This window comes from Alligator sinensis, unplaced genomic scaffold (assembly GCF_000455745.1).
Source record: "Alligator sinensis unplaced genomic scaffold, ASM45574v1 scaffold1224_1, whole genome shotgun sequence".
Classification (NCBI taxonomy): Eukaryota; Metazoa; Chordata; order Crocodylia; family Alligatoridae; genus Alligator; species Alligator sinensis.
Window position 1 is genome coordinate 567,477 of NW_005842626.1, and position 14,756 is coordinate 582,232.

The 14,756-nt window shown below is 43.3% G+C and overlaps 1 long non-coding RNA gene across 1 annotated transcript; it reads right to left on the bottom strand.

Annotated features, from left to right (window-relative positions):
- Positions 1 to 10,799: 10,799 nt before the first annotated feature.
- LOC102375317 lies at positions 10,800 to 13,589 on the bottom strand. Its single transcript, XR_001358762.1, has 3 exons — positions 13,514 to 13,589; positions 12,907 to 13,017; positions 10,800 to 12,343 (listed from the first exon to the last, which is right to left on the bottom strand). It is a non-coding gene; the product is annotated as an uncharacterized LOC102375317 (long non-coding RNA).
- Positions 13,590 to 14,756: the final 1,167 nt, after the last annotated feature.

The following is a 14,756-nucleotide window of genomic DNA, read 5'->3' on the forward strand; positions in this document are numbered from 1 at the left end:
ATGCTCCGCGGGCCCGTTACTCTCCTACGCCACCAGGGCCCGCGGCGGCGGCCCGGGGGCGAAGGCATGAGCGAGCTTCTCGGGCCCCATGTGCACCCCCCGCCCCGGGCAAAACCAAGTGCGAGCCCGGACACACACGGGCCGCGGGAGGCGCGGGCGCACGGCCCGACTCGGGTAGCTGCAGCGTCCTGGCCGGGTACTCGACTCGCTCCAGAGCGAGTCAGGGCTGAGCCCGGGGCAGACGTTAAAGACAGCGGTAGCGCGTCGGCCTGCCCCGGGCTCAGCCCAGGAGACCTTCGCGCTCTTCCTGCCTGCCCTCTCTCGGAGGCGCGGCTGCCAAGAGGGCGCCCCCCGTCCCACAAGGGCGGGCTGCTGGCACTAACAAGCACCCGGCCAAGCAAACATGGGTCACAACAGCTTCTGCTACATATTAAGTTGGTGTGCAAAGGTGCATCTTTCTCCTGCCTTCAACTGCACTAGTATGAAATGACAATTCAGGCCTAAAGATTTCAGCATGTAAACTCTCTGCCCCCGAGCAACACTGGCCCCAAAATTAGATCCTCAATCTGTTTCTGTCTACATAGGGCACCCCAAGAACATCAGCAAATTACAAGCCACCATTCTACCCAGGGCCAAGTGACTTAAGGATCAGTCTTGCTAAGAAAACAAAGTCAACCATGACAGTCATCCCACGTGAGTAGTGGAATTGCCAAATGCAGGGGTTGTGTCAGAACATTTTTCTCTTCAGCATTTGGTTCAGGAGGGAAAAATGGCCACAGCCATGCAGAAGGAAACAAAAGACCGCACCTAGGAAGAGCAAGTAAATGAGAGATGACACAAAGGAGTGCAGGGGGAGAGGAGAAAGATGTACATGATACAGGAAAAAATAATCTAGCAGCCATCTAGGTAGAACGGTGAAATGTAGCACACTTGTACCGTGTTTTGGAGGGTTCCTCTGATGGGGCATAAAGTTAGTGCAGTAGCATACACCAGTAAAAAACTTGAGGAATATATTGCCTCCTTAAATTTGATCCAGCAATTTTGTCATAATGGTGATTTTATTACACAATAGTAAAGCGATGAGGCTACGACAATAGTAGAGCAGACTGACATACAGGCAGTCCTCGGACTTACGACACAGCTGGTTCCTGAAAACCATGTCTTAAGTCAAAACATTGCAACTCAGAACCAATTTTCTCATAAGAGACAATGTTATAAATGGGGGATTGGTTCCTGAACCAAGGCCCGATATCCTATTGTCACCAAAAATACCCCAGAATTTTGTATTCGATCAATTATAGATGAGTAATATAGCTACATTAATGTATTTATGTTGTAAATAGCAATCATTGATTTGGAAGGGCTTCTTTGAGGTGACTGCTGGACTTCTTGAAGGGCTCCTGGTTGGACTTTTTGAAGGGTTCTTGGCTGGAGTCTTCTCAGGAGTCTTGGCTGGAAGTTCTTCTGGAGTCTTGTCTGCATTCTTAAAGAAAGCGTCTGGGTAAGTTTGGACAGATGTTCTCCAGGGAGATAAGCGACACAACCAACTTGTTTGCTGGCGTGGCATCACATCGGATCAAGCATTGTAAGTCAAAACTGATGTCATAAAGTTGAAACAGGGTGCCAATTTATAAACCTAAGTGCGAAATGTTGTAAGTCGAGGACTGCCTGTACTAGCAAAGGAAACAAGCCAAAACACATTCCGTTTTGTTCAAATGTTCTCTCTTCCAGATATGGGCAGTCCTCTGATTTAGATCTTGGAAAGAATGTGAACAGCTATGATCTTCAGGGGGAAACAAACAAAACAAAACTTCATGCTATTTCTCTTGTATCTGTTCTCCCCCCTCCCCACTAAAAGTGTAATAAAAAATTAATAATGGAACAGGAGATTCTGTGGTCTCCTTTTTTTATTAATGAAAAGGTCACATATTAAAGCCACATGGAGTAGCGTAGACCATACATTTAAGCTTTGTTTGAAAATTATGGAAGGTGAAGTATGTTTACGAACTACACATGTTAGTGATGCCCCACAAACCAGAACCCTAACCAAGTACCTTTAAGATTTGGTATTATATGTATGGAAAGAGGGCAGCAATAACCCATGGCTTTAAACTTCCACTTTTAAATTTGTGGGGGAGGGGGAAGGTAGAGGGGGAGAGAAGTCTATGATATCTGATTCTCCAATTCCAGTACAGATTCAATCAAAACATTTTAAGAATAACTGATTTGGAGATATTGAAATCCCTCTACAATCAAGCAAGAGCAGGTCACGAGGTCTCAGTGACAAACTATAACCTAAAACTCAGCCAGAAATCTTAAAACTTAATCTAAACTAATACTCTGCCAAACATTCAAAAATACGTTCTATTATGCAGTAAACATGCTGCAATTTAACTACTCTGAATTGTTTGTATACCAAACGGTTCTGATTTAGCATATAACCTCAGAAAGCTAGACTGATAAATATAAACTGAAAGGCATAATTCTGAATAAGTATTCCATAAAAATGTATATGTTCTTAAACTTCAATCTAAGGTATTATTAATAATGCAAGAAACTAGTTTACTTGATATATCATTTTTAACATAGCACAGTTCATCTATTCTAAACAACCAAAACACATTTATTTTTCATAATCACAAAGCAGGGCAGAAAGACTTTGAGGCTGCATCCAGACGAGCGCGGCCATGCGGTATGTGGCACCACAGACCCATCTGCAGCACCACACACTGCACATTCAGGCATTCCCAGGGCATTCAGGAAATCCCAGGGCTAAAAAAACCTGCATGGAAAAAGAGTGGGGCAGCACAAATGGCAGCAGCACACACTGCCCAAAACCGGAGCCTGGTGGCTTGAGCCACACTCCAGCTGCCAGCCAGGTTCCAGCTGCTGCTGCTTGTCCCCAGGGAACCAAACATCCACAGTTGTGTGGATGCAGCCTGAGTGCCTATCATTTGGTAAGGTGGGAACCAAAGTCTTTGTATCCAGCTTACATTGATGCATAGACCCAAATGCTGAACAAAAATAAGATTTTATCAAACCATGAAAAATTAGTAAGCAACAGCCAATGAACGGAGACTGATCAGGAGTAGCCAGTGTACACATCATCAAGGGCATCACCATAGAAGGTAGACAGATTAGGTAGAGAGCATTTAATAGTGTCTTCCACAAGAAAAGAGTATGCCGCTCCTGCTCAAAACTGCTTGAGGGGTTGAGGCATGAAGTTTTTTTAAGTATGAATGATATGGTATGAAGTTTTGCCTCTAATTAAAAAAATATGGACAAGATACATTTTGTTTTCTTGCTAAAAATCCTGTGATAGTAGAATTTTTGGCAAGAAGTTTTAGATAACAGCATTTGTTAAACATCTTAGCAGTCTGATAAAATATGAGCTTTAAAGGGTAAGAAGGCCCTCCCTTATTTCTTACTAATGCAAATCAGGGAAGGAAAGGAGAAAGGAAAAACCCTCACTGCAGAAACAAGCATCTACAAGCATATGATGCAATGTATTTGCCATCTATTCACTAGTCAAAGAAAGCACAACAGCCAGACCAAACAGAATAAAAGCCTTTATAAATTACTGAACACATGCTACATTAAACAGCACTGTTTAAAAAGCAAATTCACAGGCTAATGTAAACCCTATCCAACACTATCTCTGATGACATTTGAAGGCTTTTTTGTATTTACTGTGCAACTCAGATCACAATGAATGGTTCTCCAAAGGATAATCGGGTAATTTGTTTCAGTATGCACTAAGGGAGGGTGACAAGGATAGTGTGACCTTACTGATTGTAGTGACTTCAAAACAGAACAAGGGTCTCAACCCAAATCCAGGCAATCCAACAGCGTGCATATATTTGTGACTGAGACTGTGTTGCCAATTTAACTCTCAATAGGCTTTTATGGTTATGTGCGAAATTAGAGGTGTCATAGTAGATTTAGTGCAAATTATTCCTCTCAGTATACCCAGCTCATACAATATGTGGTCAGTGCAATTGAGACATTTACCCAGTATTTTAAGTGATACGGGAATGAGACTAAGACTCGATCCAGACAAATTAGAAGTAATATCTATAAACTGGGAAAAGGAAGCAAAAGAAACAATGAAAAATACAATAGTTGCATTCTCCTAGATTATGAACAGTTGCTTGATGTTTAATAGTGACAGTAGCAGAAGTACAATTATGGAACTTGCCAGCTGCCCACGTGTTTGCTGAACTTGTTACTGAGTTCATAAGATGTACCATACTTCTTACATTAATAGAGGACTCTGTAGCCTACTTAGCATGTACTGGTCTATGACTAGATCCAGCCAATTGATTTTTAGGTCAGTTGAAAGGATTATGTTGACCAGCTATCACCATTTTTCTAAAGTGTGTGTGCATGTGTACGTGTGCAATAAAAATTGGAGATTTACATGAAGCATAAATCACAGCCTGCAGGTAGGTCCCAGTTGTGTAGTCTCTACTCAGATCAAATTAATTGCCACTTGCTCTATGGCTGGAGGGGGTTTTTTGGTTTCTTTTTGTTTGTTTTTTAAGAGCTATTTTCCCTGCAATTACATCTGAGTAAGGCTAACATCTCTGCAAACAGACACAACCAATGTCACATTTAAGTACCCTAGTACTACTATAGCACATTAACTAAGCACACATTGGGTGCATGTACACATGTGCTTTACTGCGGAGTTGACTAATTAGCTCTACAGTAAAGCATCAGTCTATACTGTATCCAGGTTGTCTATACAGTCTACATATGCAATATTATTAGGGCACAGTAAATTAATTATCTCCACCATAAGGCAGTACTGTCGGGGACAGTACTATCTTATGGAAAACTACTTTACTGCACCGAAATGCATGTGCAGATGCTGACCAGGCATATTAATTGCACACCGTCAGCCCAGCCAGTCAGGAGCCTGCACTGTCTTGGTTCAAACAGCTTCTGTCCCAGGCACCTGTGTAGACACTAGGCCTCGGAGTAGTTGACTCTGGCATGAACAGCTCTGGAGTTTATCATGTAGCATTAATTGCACATGTAGATGTACTCACTATGAAGCAGAGGAGTACTGAAGCCCAGTTACAGTACAAACCTGGTTTTGTTAAACTATTTTGAAAAAATTATTTCAGCACTCAGGTTGTTCAGCTGGCAGAGGTGGGACATATCATAAAACTTTTCAGTCAATAATACTAGTAGTTAACTACAAAACACCTAGATTTTCCTTAAGTGTCTACATGGAAGATAAGCTGCCAGCTCAAATTTATTGTCCTTGCAAGAGAAATTTGGGAGAATTTGCCAAATTTCAACTTATTTGCCAAAATTCTCTTACTAAAGATTTTATAGTTTTGTTAATATTATAAGCGTTTTCCCTTGCCAGCACTCCAAAACTTTTGAAGTAAAATTATTTAGAAAGGTACTTCATAATTACTATTTGAAAATTGGCATAACCATACACAAAGATGATTAAAGTCACTTAACGCAGCTTTGCAAAGCCATCACACAACATGTAATATCACAGTGTCGGTTTAGTTTGCCATTACTTTGAAACACTTCAGTAAGGTTATAACTTCTTTCTTGTTCCATCCACATCTTGCCTTAATAAAATTGTGGGTCACAGTTTACAACTGATAACAGCTTTTTTAAACTTACTTCAAGAAATATTTAATATAAACCAAATTGCATAGCTCCATATGTAAATAATTTTAAAATATAGTTTTAACGTCACTATATTTTACATCTAAAGCTCTCCATTTTGAAATCTAGCTTTGGTCACATGGCACCTCAAAGCTATACTATATCAAAAACAGACCTAGATTCATGAACATATAGTTCATGCAAGAAGGTTTTTAAAGTGTTTCTGAAGTTTAAGAACAGGGTTTATTTCATTAGTTCATGATGTGTCATGTTGCAGTAATTCCAGACAGACAAGTTGGTCTAAACTATAAGTTGTAAGACTGAGTAAATTTATTAGCTACTTCAAGACAAAGCTTGCCCTCTTCATAATGTAGTCAGTTCTCTACCCCATCAGTCTAAGAAAGATTAAAAGAGACAGTCTAATTTCAGTTGGAAGACAGACATAACAGCAGCATTATTTTCAAGAAAACAGCCAAGTACTTACAGTCCAATAAAAACAGGAACAACTGTCATTTAGTTGCATTTGAATGTTTGACCACAAGATACTGATTTCTTGTTTTGTTCTAGATTAGAGACAGATTTGTTTTTATGAATCCAAAGTTGCTGAAATGTAAGACACTTATTACTTTTTTTGCTTATTTAACATAATTTAGCACTGTAACATTAAATTAAAATAATTCCCTGGAATTAAAACACTGGTTTAATTTTTATTAGAATGAATAATTCTGTTACTTCAGAATGCTAGACTTGGAATACAAACTTTAGAGTATCAGAGAGTACCATACAAATGACATGTTATGGTTCACAGGCATTGCAATTATAAAACAAAATCCCTTTAGCCAGTAGTTAAGCATTCAGTACAGTCAATCTGAGGATGAGTGGGTGTGCCTGAAAGCTTGCAAATAAAGAAATTATGTTGCAACTATCTAGTTGGTCTAATAAAAGGTGTCACCTGCCCAAGAGTTATGATTACTTTCGCCTGCCGACCAGCATGGCTACAACCTGTATCCCTGAAATATGGAAAGTATCCAAATTAGTAATTTTGAAATGATATCTTCATAATTTTACAAAAAGGAAGCAAAATTCAACATCTTGAAACCTGAAAGCTGACACCCTTGCTCCAGCTTTTTGTTTCAAGCCAAGTTTGTATGCTCACGGGGCAGCCACAACACAAGAGAAATTCCTTGCCCAGGAGAGCCTTCCAGCATCCATCCTCCTGTGAAATATGAAACACCGTAACAACACAGAAGCATAATTAAACTCCTGCTTGCCATCAGACTTTGAGGTAAATAGATTGCTCCAAATTTTACCTGAGCCTATTTTGCATAAAATTAACTTTTCCAACCAAGAGATCCTACATCACCTTTCAGCTCTCCTGTAAAATATTAATTTGCATTTCTACCTGGGAAAAATTTTACAATCTTTGCACTCTCCTATGCTTGAGGAAAGGCACGTGTGCCTGAAAGCTTCCAAATAAAGACATTTTTTGCAACTATCTAGTGGTCTAATAAAAGATATCACCTCCCCAAGAGTTCTGATTACTAAGAGTCTTATAACATGCACTTACCAACATCACAGTAAACCAAATGCTAACTGTTGGAGAAGTTTACTTCCGGCTTCACTGTTCTCCTGTTTCCATTGTGCAAGATGTAGTATTCATAACAAAAATTGAACTGAAACCTCAAATGCAATTACTTCATTGTTCTTCCCTTGTTCTTACACAAAACAAGAGATAAGCCTTCACTCAGTAACACCCCAGATCCTTTTTCTGAAGAGTTGCAGAATTACCGTTTCTTACAATTAAGAATGGCAGGTTTGTTAATTCTAGTTAATTATAGCATTTTCAATACATCCTATATATGTTGGTTGTGCAACTGTTTCAGCACCAAATGTATGAATATGTACATTTTTTACTAATTTAAACACCCCTTAAGCCAGTGTTTCTCAACCAGGGTGCCAGGGAACCCTGGGGTGTCACAAGATCCTTTAAAGGGTGCAGTGACATATGAGAAGATAAGGCAGGTGCCAGGAGAGAAGCAAATAAGTACATGCCTAGGCTCCTCCCAGCCTGGCTGCTCTGCCAGGAGGTAAACATGATAATAAATACATTAGTTTTTGAAGTGGGATGCTGCTCCATTCACAAAAGTTATGGAGGGATGCCTCGAGACTGATGAGGAATGCCTTGCATCTAAAAAGGTTAAGAACCACTGCCCTGAACTATTGAACAAGAGTAACAACTATGCCCAAGAGATCTGGGCACTGACAACCTGTGAATATTCAAATAGATATTAGGCACCTTGCTTTTTCAGCTAGTTTGAACATGCCTACCTCTCCTGACAACTAGCTACTCAAAAAAGCATCAATGAATCACAGCGGTCTGCTGTTATTAAATGCAATTCTTTCTGATCTAGCCATATGGGTAGCCTTATTCAGGAAACATTAGGTGGAATGCTTAAACTTATTTTTACCAACCAACATTACCTCTCTATGGCATGGCTAATTTAGAACTTGATCTTGGTAGATATTGATTGCTCCCAATTCTTATATTCTTACATTCTTATGATGTTCTCATGACCATAATTTCAGAATACCTTGCAGAAGTGATGGGAAGGATCTGAATTTTGTTTGCTTTGCTTGCCAATAGCGTGCAGGAAAAAAAAAACCTACATAATACTAGTTGAAAGAGTCTGTGTGTCAAAATAGTTAAATACAGGCAAAATATCACAATTTACTTTGATGACACATTTTCAAATAAACAGAATGTGCATTCCTTCTTTTTTGATATTTTTTAATTGAAGCAACATTCCTGATTCATTTAGTTAAAATAAGAAAGGAAAGTCATCAGTGTACTTAATTTAAGATAAGAAAAAAGGTAAAGAATAAGAAAAATAAAGGGGTAATGTGGCAGCTTGAGTTAAAATGCAGTTTTGCATGCTTTCAGGTAATTAAACATCAAAACATAATGCCATAACATAAAAGCAACCTGTCTTTTATCTTATATAGCCCTTATACAGCCCCCAGAAACATTCATTTAACATTCTTAAATGTCAACCAAGAACAATATTCTATCATCTAATTAGGAATCTTCTGTGGGGGAATTCCCAGTGGGGTTTGGGGAATTTCCATGGGAATTTCCATAGCTCAGTCTTTCAGGTAAACGACTATGCATTTTCTCCTAAGAGATGATGTGCGCTTTCTGAGGCTTGTATCCATAAGGGACGGCATCTTCCAAATAAGGGCATGCTTCAAAACCTAAGATTGTGAGTGGCTCAGCCAACAGTATAAAGTCTCAGCGCACCCAAACAGCGGTGGAGATGTTCGAGATCGACACTGGGGCCATCATCTTTGACTCAATCAGTCAGAGACTGAGGTCACAATGAGGATCGCACTGGACCACACTTTACCGGCCAGAGTCAGCTCACAAACTCGGGGATGCCTGACTTGTGCGAGGCTAACAAAGCCTAATTGGACAGAAAGCATGCACACTTGGCAACCGGCTCTGACCAATAAGTGCCATTGATATATGTTTATGTTTGTGGTGTTATTGTAAGTTATAGTCACATTTTGTGTTTTATTGTTATTTGTAACCATCCCTTTGTTGTTAAACACGGTTGTTTAAATAAACCTTCTCCACGATCTAACCCAGAAATCTCTAGAAACTTCTCTCAGATCTGGCTGACTGTTATCAGGCCACAACATTAAATTGGCGTCATGAACAGGATTTCCGGGAGTGGACATGCAGAAGGATTCAGAATGCTCAGTGCTAGCTGTCCTTTTGGAAAACGTAGGTCAGGTTAAGAACCCTGGATGGGATAAGGAGTTTCTGAGGCCCCGGTAGAACGACCCCAGGGAAATTAAGAATCAGTGGGACCGACTGTCTGCTAGTTGCGGGAAGAAAAGAGGCCCCAAGAAGGGAGCATTGTCCTGGTTGCTAGCCACCTGTGTAAAATTAGGGGCAGAGGCATATCAGGAGTCGGAGCGTAAGAGGATTGACTTAGAACTTGAAAATGAACGGTTGCGAGAGCCGCTGCAAGAAGCAAACGATCGGGCAAGGGTAGCTGCGGCAACTGCTGGGTTAGCCCAGGAGAAGTTAGAGGCACTAGAAGGACAACAGGCCCAAGCACTAGTGGTGAGGGCCCGAGCCGCGCTGCAGCATGCAACCAATCGCGCCAAAACGAAAGACCCTGAGCCCAAAAGGGTGTGGCAATGTCTCTACAGACAGAGATCGATGTTTGGTCTATGGGAGGAGATGGGGAGGACGGCAACTCGGAGACCACCGCGCCACCTCCACCATATGCCCCTGATCCACTCCATTCAGAAGACAACCCTAGTCCGTTGGCCTGTCCGGTAGTTTCCACCTGAGTAGCACAGGGCAGACAGACCTTGATGCAATTAACTTCTTTTACTCGCACGGACATCCATGACATAACGGAACAGTATAGGAAAAACTCCAAAGAGGGACATTTGGCCTGGCTTGCCCGAGTCTGTTGGGACAGGGGAGATAACATACTTCTGGCCCCCCATGAGGGCAACCTCATAACCTTAGAACCAGGACTTCCCCTCAGACCCCATATCCAGCTGGGAGGAACCTCCCTGGCAGAGGCCTGCATACAGGCCTATGGCATACAATATCAGGACTGGGAGGAAGCTCCCAACCCAGAATGGGCTGATTCAGACCAGATGTCTTCCTGTTTGTGGCAGCTGAGTATCTGAGAGCTGATTTGTACCACCCAGTGGATGGTCAAGCCCAAGAGTATTCAATTCACTGGCCCAATGTGGAGGCAGTTTTGTCGGAGGGCGTCGCTGCGCTATAGAGCTGTTCTGTTGACCCTGGCTTGAACCACCATAGGACTGACTCCCCCAGAAGTGGAAAAGGTAGTAATGGAAATTCTGCCCTTAGTGGACTCCTTGGGAGAAGGATCCTCTCGAAAAGCCCCGAACCCAGTTCATGCAGCCAGTATCGACCCTGGCGGTAGAACTTCCAATGTCACCAAACTACCGCCCCCTGGGCCAAGGTCCTCCAATGCACAGGGACCATCGCGGAGTGTAATGTGGCGAACTTTGTTGGGGAACGGTTTCACCAAAGAACAGCTGGATGGAGTCCCCACGACAGTCCTAAGGGGCCTTTATCTGAACTTGCCTACAAGCAAAGCTAAGGGTGGTGGCCCTTCCATTTCATCACCTTCCCCAACAGTCTGAAGGTTCTTGCTGACCTCCTCGCAAGTGTCAGGTGATCGCGCTGGCGGTGAAAGGGGGCGGATTGCAACCAAAGGCCCCCTCTACGTTAGTCCATCTCGACATGAGGGTTTCAGTGGGAGGTGTCTTAAAGACGGTTAGGATGTTACTCGATACAGGGGCACAAGTAACCATTTTAGACAAAAAAGACTTCCCCGAGGCAAGAGGCACCCCTTTCCATTTGCAAGGAGTAGGCAGAAGTAAGAAACAAGGAACTTTAGTACAAGCCAAGCTCCAGGTCCCAGGAAGTAGCTCCATTTATTCCATGCCTGTGGTAGTTCTTCCCGGAGGCCTGAGCCTACTGGGTCTTCCCACTATTTGAGGCCAGAGATTTCGGATAGGCCATGAGATGTGGGTTTTTGAACAAAACATGGCAAATTTTCCTGCCCCAGATGGTCTAGAAGCCCAGTGCAATATAGCTACTTGTAACCTTCCACCTCTATCTCTGCCACAAATGCAAATGGTTCATCTCCTGCAATATCGAACCCCTCCCACAGCCACTAAACCCATCACCGAGTTGATTCGACAGCTCCTGGAAGACGGGACAATTGAGTGATGTCATTCTGCGGCTAACAGCCCTGTATGGCCAGTTTGGAAACCTGATGGACGATGGCAAATGACGGTCGATTTCAGAGGCCTGAATGCACACACCAACCCCATCCACACGTCCGTGCCCAGCATATCCGACGTATGCAGCCGCATCCGAACTGATGCCCCGTCATGGATGGCTTGTATTGATCTCAAAGACATGTTCTTCTCTATTCCCATTGACCCAGAATCCAGGAAATATTTTGCTTTTACTTGGGGTGGGGAAGAGTTTCAATTCTGTGTTCTTCCCCAGGGGTGGTGTCACAGCCCCACCTATGCGCACTGCACGCTGGCACCGATCATGAAAAACATGGAAGCGCAGCATCCTAACACCCACTGCTACCACTATATTGATGATGTCATGGTGGGGGGGAAAACTCGTGAGGCAGTTAAGGCATGCCTCCAAGATCTAATAAATGCCATCAAAAACGCTAGATTTATTATCAACGACTCCAAGACCCAGGCCCCTGATACCAAATGCCAATTTCTGGGGGTCATCTGGTCAGCAGAAGGGAATCAAATTCCCCAATCAGAAATTGATCGAATGGCAAATGCTAGCCCACCCCAAAATGTAAAGGAACTGCAAAGCATACTAGGTATCTTAAATTTTTGGAGATTACACATCCCGGAGTACAGCACCCTAGCCAGACCTCTATATAACCTATGCAAGAAAAGAGCCAAGTGGGATAGGGGTGAAGAATAACGCCTGGCACTTCAAGCTCTCATACAAGCTGTTTTAATGCATGCAAGGTTAGCCCCCATTAGGGAAGGCGGGGGAGATGATTCTCCACCTGGGAGTCTCAGATAACGGAGGTCATTGGAGCCTATGGCAGCAAATGCCCGATGAGCGCCAAGCCTCTCCCATAGGGTTCTGGAGTGAAAGCTGGAAAGGATCAGAACCAAGACATACCCTGTTAGAGAAATTCTTATTAACCGGTTACTGTGCCCTTATCTCCACCCAGGCTTTGCGGATAAATCATCCCACCATCCTAACTACACCATTCCCCATCCTCCATCATGCTCTTTCAGAAAAGGTAATACCTCCCTCCGGGTGAGCTAGGGGATCCACGGTGCAGAAATGGATCTATGCCATTTTAGCCCAGGTAGAAAATTGTTTGCTGGGAGGACAACCTGCCTTGGTAGAACAAGTGACAGAACAGTGCCTAAATATGTTTCCCAGCTCCCAACCCCCAGAGCAACCTTCACCAGTAATGCCAGCCCCACTGTTTGATGAAAAATCAGGTCAAAACAGTGTGGAATCCTGGTTTACAGATGGGTCAGCGGCAGGAACATCTTGGACAGCAGCCACCATCCGAGTAAGAGACGGACATACTCTCCAGTGCCATGGTACCAGAGCAAGTGCCCAACATGCAGAATTATGTGCCATCATAATGGTAATAGACTGCAACCTCCACCTCTCCTCCCCACACTGGAATTTATACTGACTCCTGGATGTGCTACCAGGGATGCACCGTTTGGCTATCCATGTGGCATGCTGAAGACTGGAAAAGGAAAGGGAATCCTATCATAACCTCTGGAAACACATCTAGGACGACACTGCAAACAAGAAAATCATTTTAGAGATTGGACACGTAGATGCCCACTCGCACAAGAAAGGAACACATCACTCAGCGGCAGCAATGTGGAACCACAAAGTGGACCAATTGGCCAAATGTCTAAAGATTTGCGCAGCAGAAGTAGAGACTGGCATAGAGCCAGAAACTCTTTCACCTTTACAGGACCCGATACTTGTTGCAGCCAACTGGCTTCACTGCCAGAATGGACATTGTGGGATTCAGGCTTTAGTACAACACAGCCTAGAATGGCTCATAGCTATTTCCCGACAAATGGCAACCGATATTGTAAACCAATGCATCGTGTGCCAAGAAGTTAAAAGGTGTCTGAAGGCACCCACTCAATTTGGGGGCCCACATATTAAGGAAAGATAACAGCTCTGGGATACCTAGCAAATCGATTACATAGGGCCCGTGTTGCCCACTGACTCTAAAAGGCGTTTTGTTCTAGTAGCACTTGAAGTAGTAAGTGGACTCACCTTTGCTCAGGCATCTCGGCGCTGCACTGCAGAGGCACTATCCATGGCCTAGGTGCCCTCCTTAGTGCATATCCCAAGCCCCTGGAAATACAAAGAAACAATGGCTCCAGATTTAAGAATCACCTGATAACCAGACGGACGCAAGAGGCCCAGATTCTGTGGACTTATCATTGCATATATAACCCCCAGGCTAATGGCATAGTGGAACAGGCCAGCTCCATCTTAAAAACTCATTTGAAACTGTTCACGAATTCCACTTGGCCCTGTTGGGACGATTATCTGCATCAAGCAGTCCGTCTAATGAATCATCAAGCACATCCTCTGGGTTCACCTATTGAACTCGCCTTTGCAATTAAGGATAGGGAACCCCCAACCTCAAGACCTCGACCCCACTTTTCAGAAACCCTCAGGCCAGGGATAAAAGTTAAGGTTTCCCATCCAAATACTACTGATTGGGAAGGGACAATTATAGCAAGGGGGTGGGGTAACACTTGGTGGGTATTTAACCATGCAGAAACTTCTGAACCTATAACTCTTGTGCCCACGGGATGGATATTCTACTATGCCTCACCCTCCTAACTGCACTCGTCACGATCGAGACTTTAGCTGCACCCTTGTGGTGCAATGAGACTAACACCCGTGCCTGTTTTTCCTCATCTGGACCATCATGTGGCTTCTCAGGGGACCTCAACACTTCATCTTCTATTTCCAAGAATACGAACTGGTATTATAACTTTACATCGCACGTTGCCTGGTATAATGTATCTTTTTCCCCTCTTCTCGAAGTATGAACTTGGAATGTTCCTATACCTTTAGAAAATGTGTGGATGTATGGGTTGCCCAAAATTATATCCCATTCAATTTTCTATTGGCCCAATGCCACCACCGCCTGTAATTGTTCAAACAGATGGTGGCCCAAACTAGGGGCAGGGCCAAACAGGATAAAACGAGACTGGTTGGCCCAACGTACTGGTATGCTTGGAATAGTGCAAAGCACCGAGACAAATATCCAGGTCCAACAACTAAGACAGCAATTGGTAGAGGCTTTTCAGCTGGTGCCACAAGGATTTGTGGCAACTGGGCAGTTGTTTCAAAATCTAGTCATTACCTTAGAAAAACGCCAAAGGGATTCTCCAAAGTTTCCTCAAAAACTTCACCATCAATGATACCTGTGCCTGCCTCTGCTCGATCAGGCGCTCTCGGGCTGCTCTAGCCCGAGTGGCCGTTCTCACTGGCCCCGGGC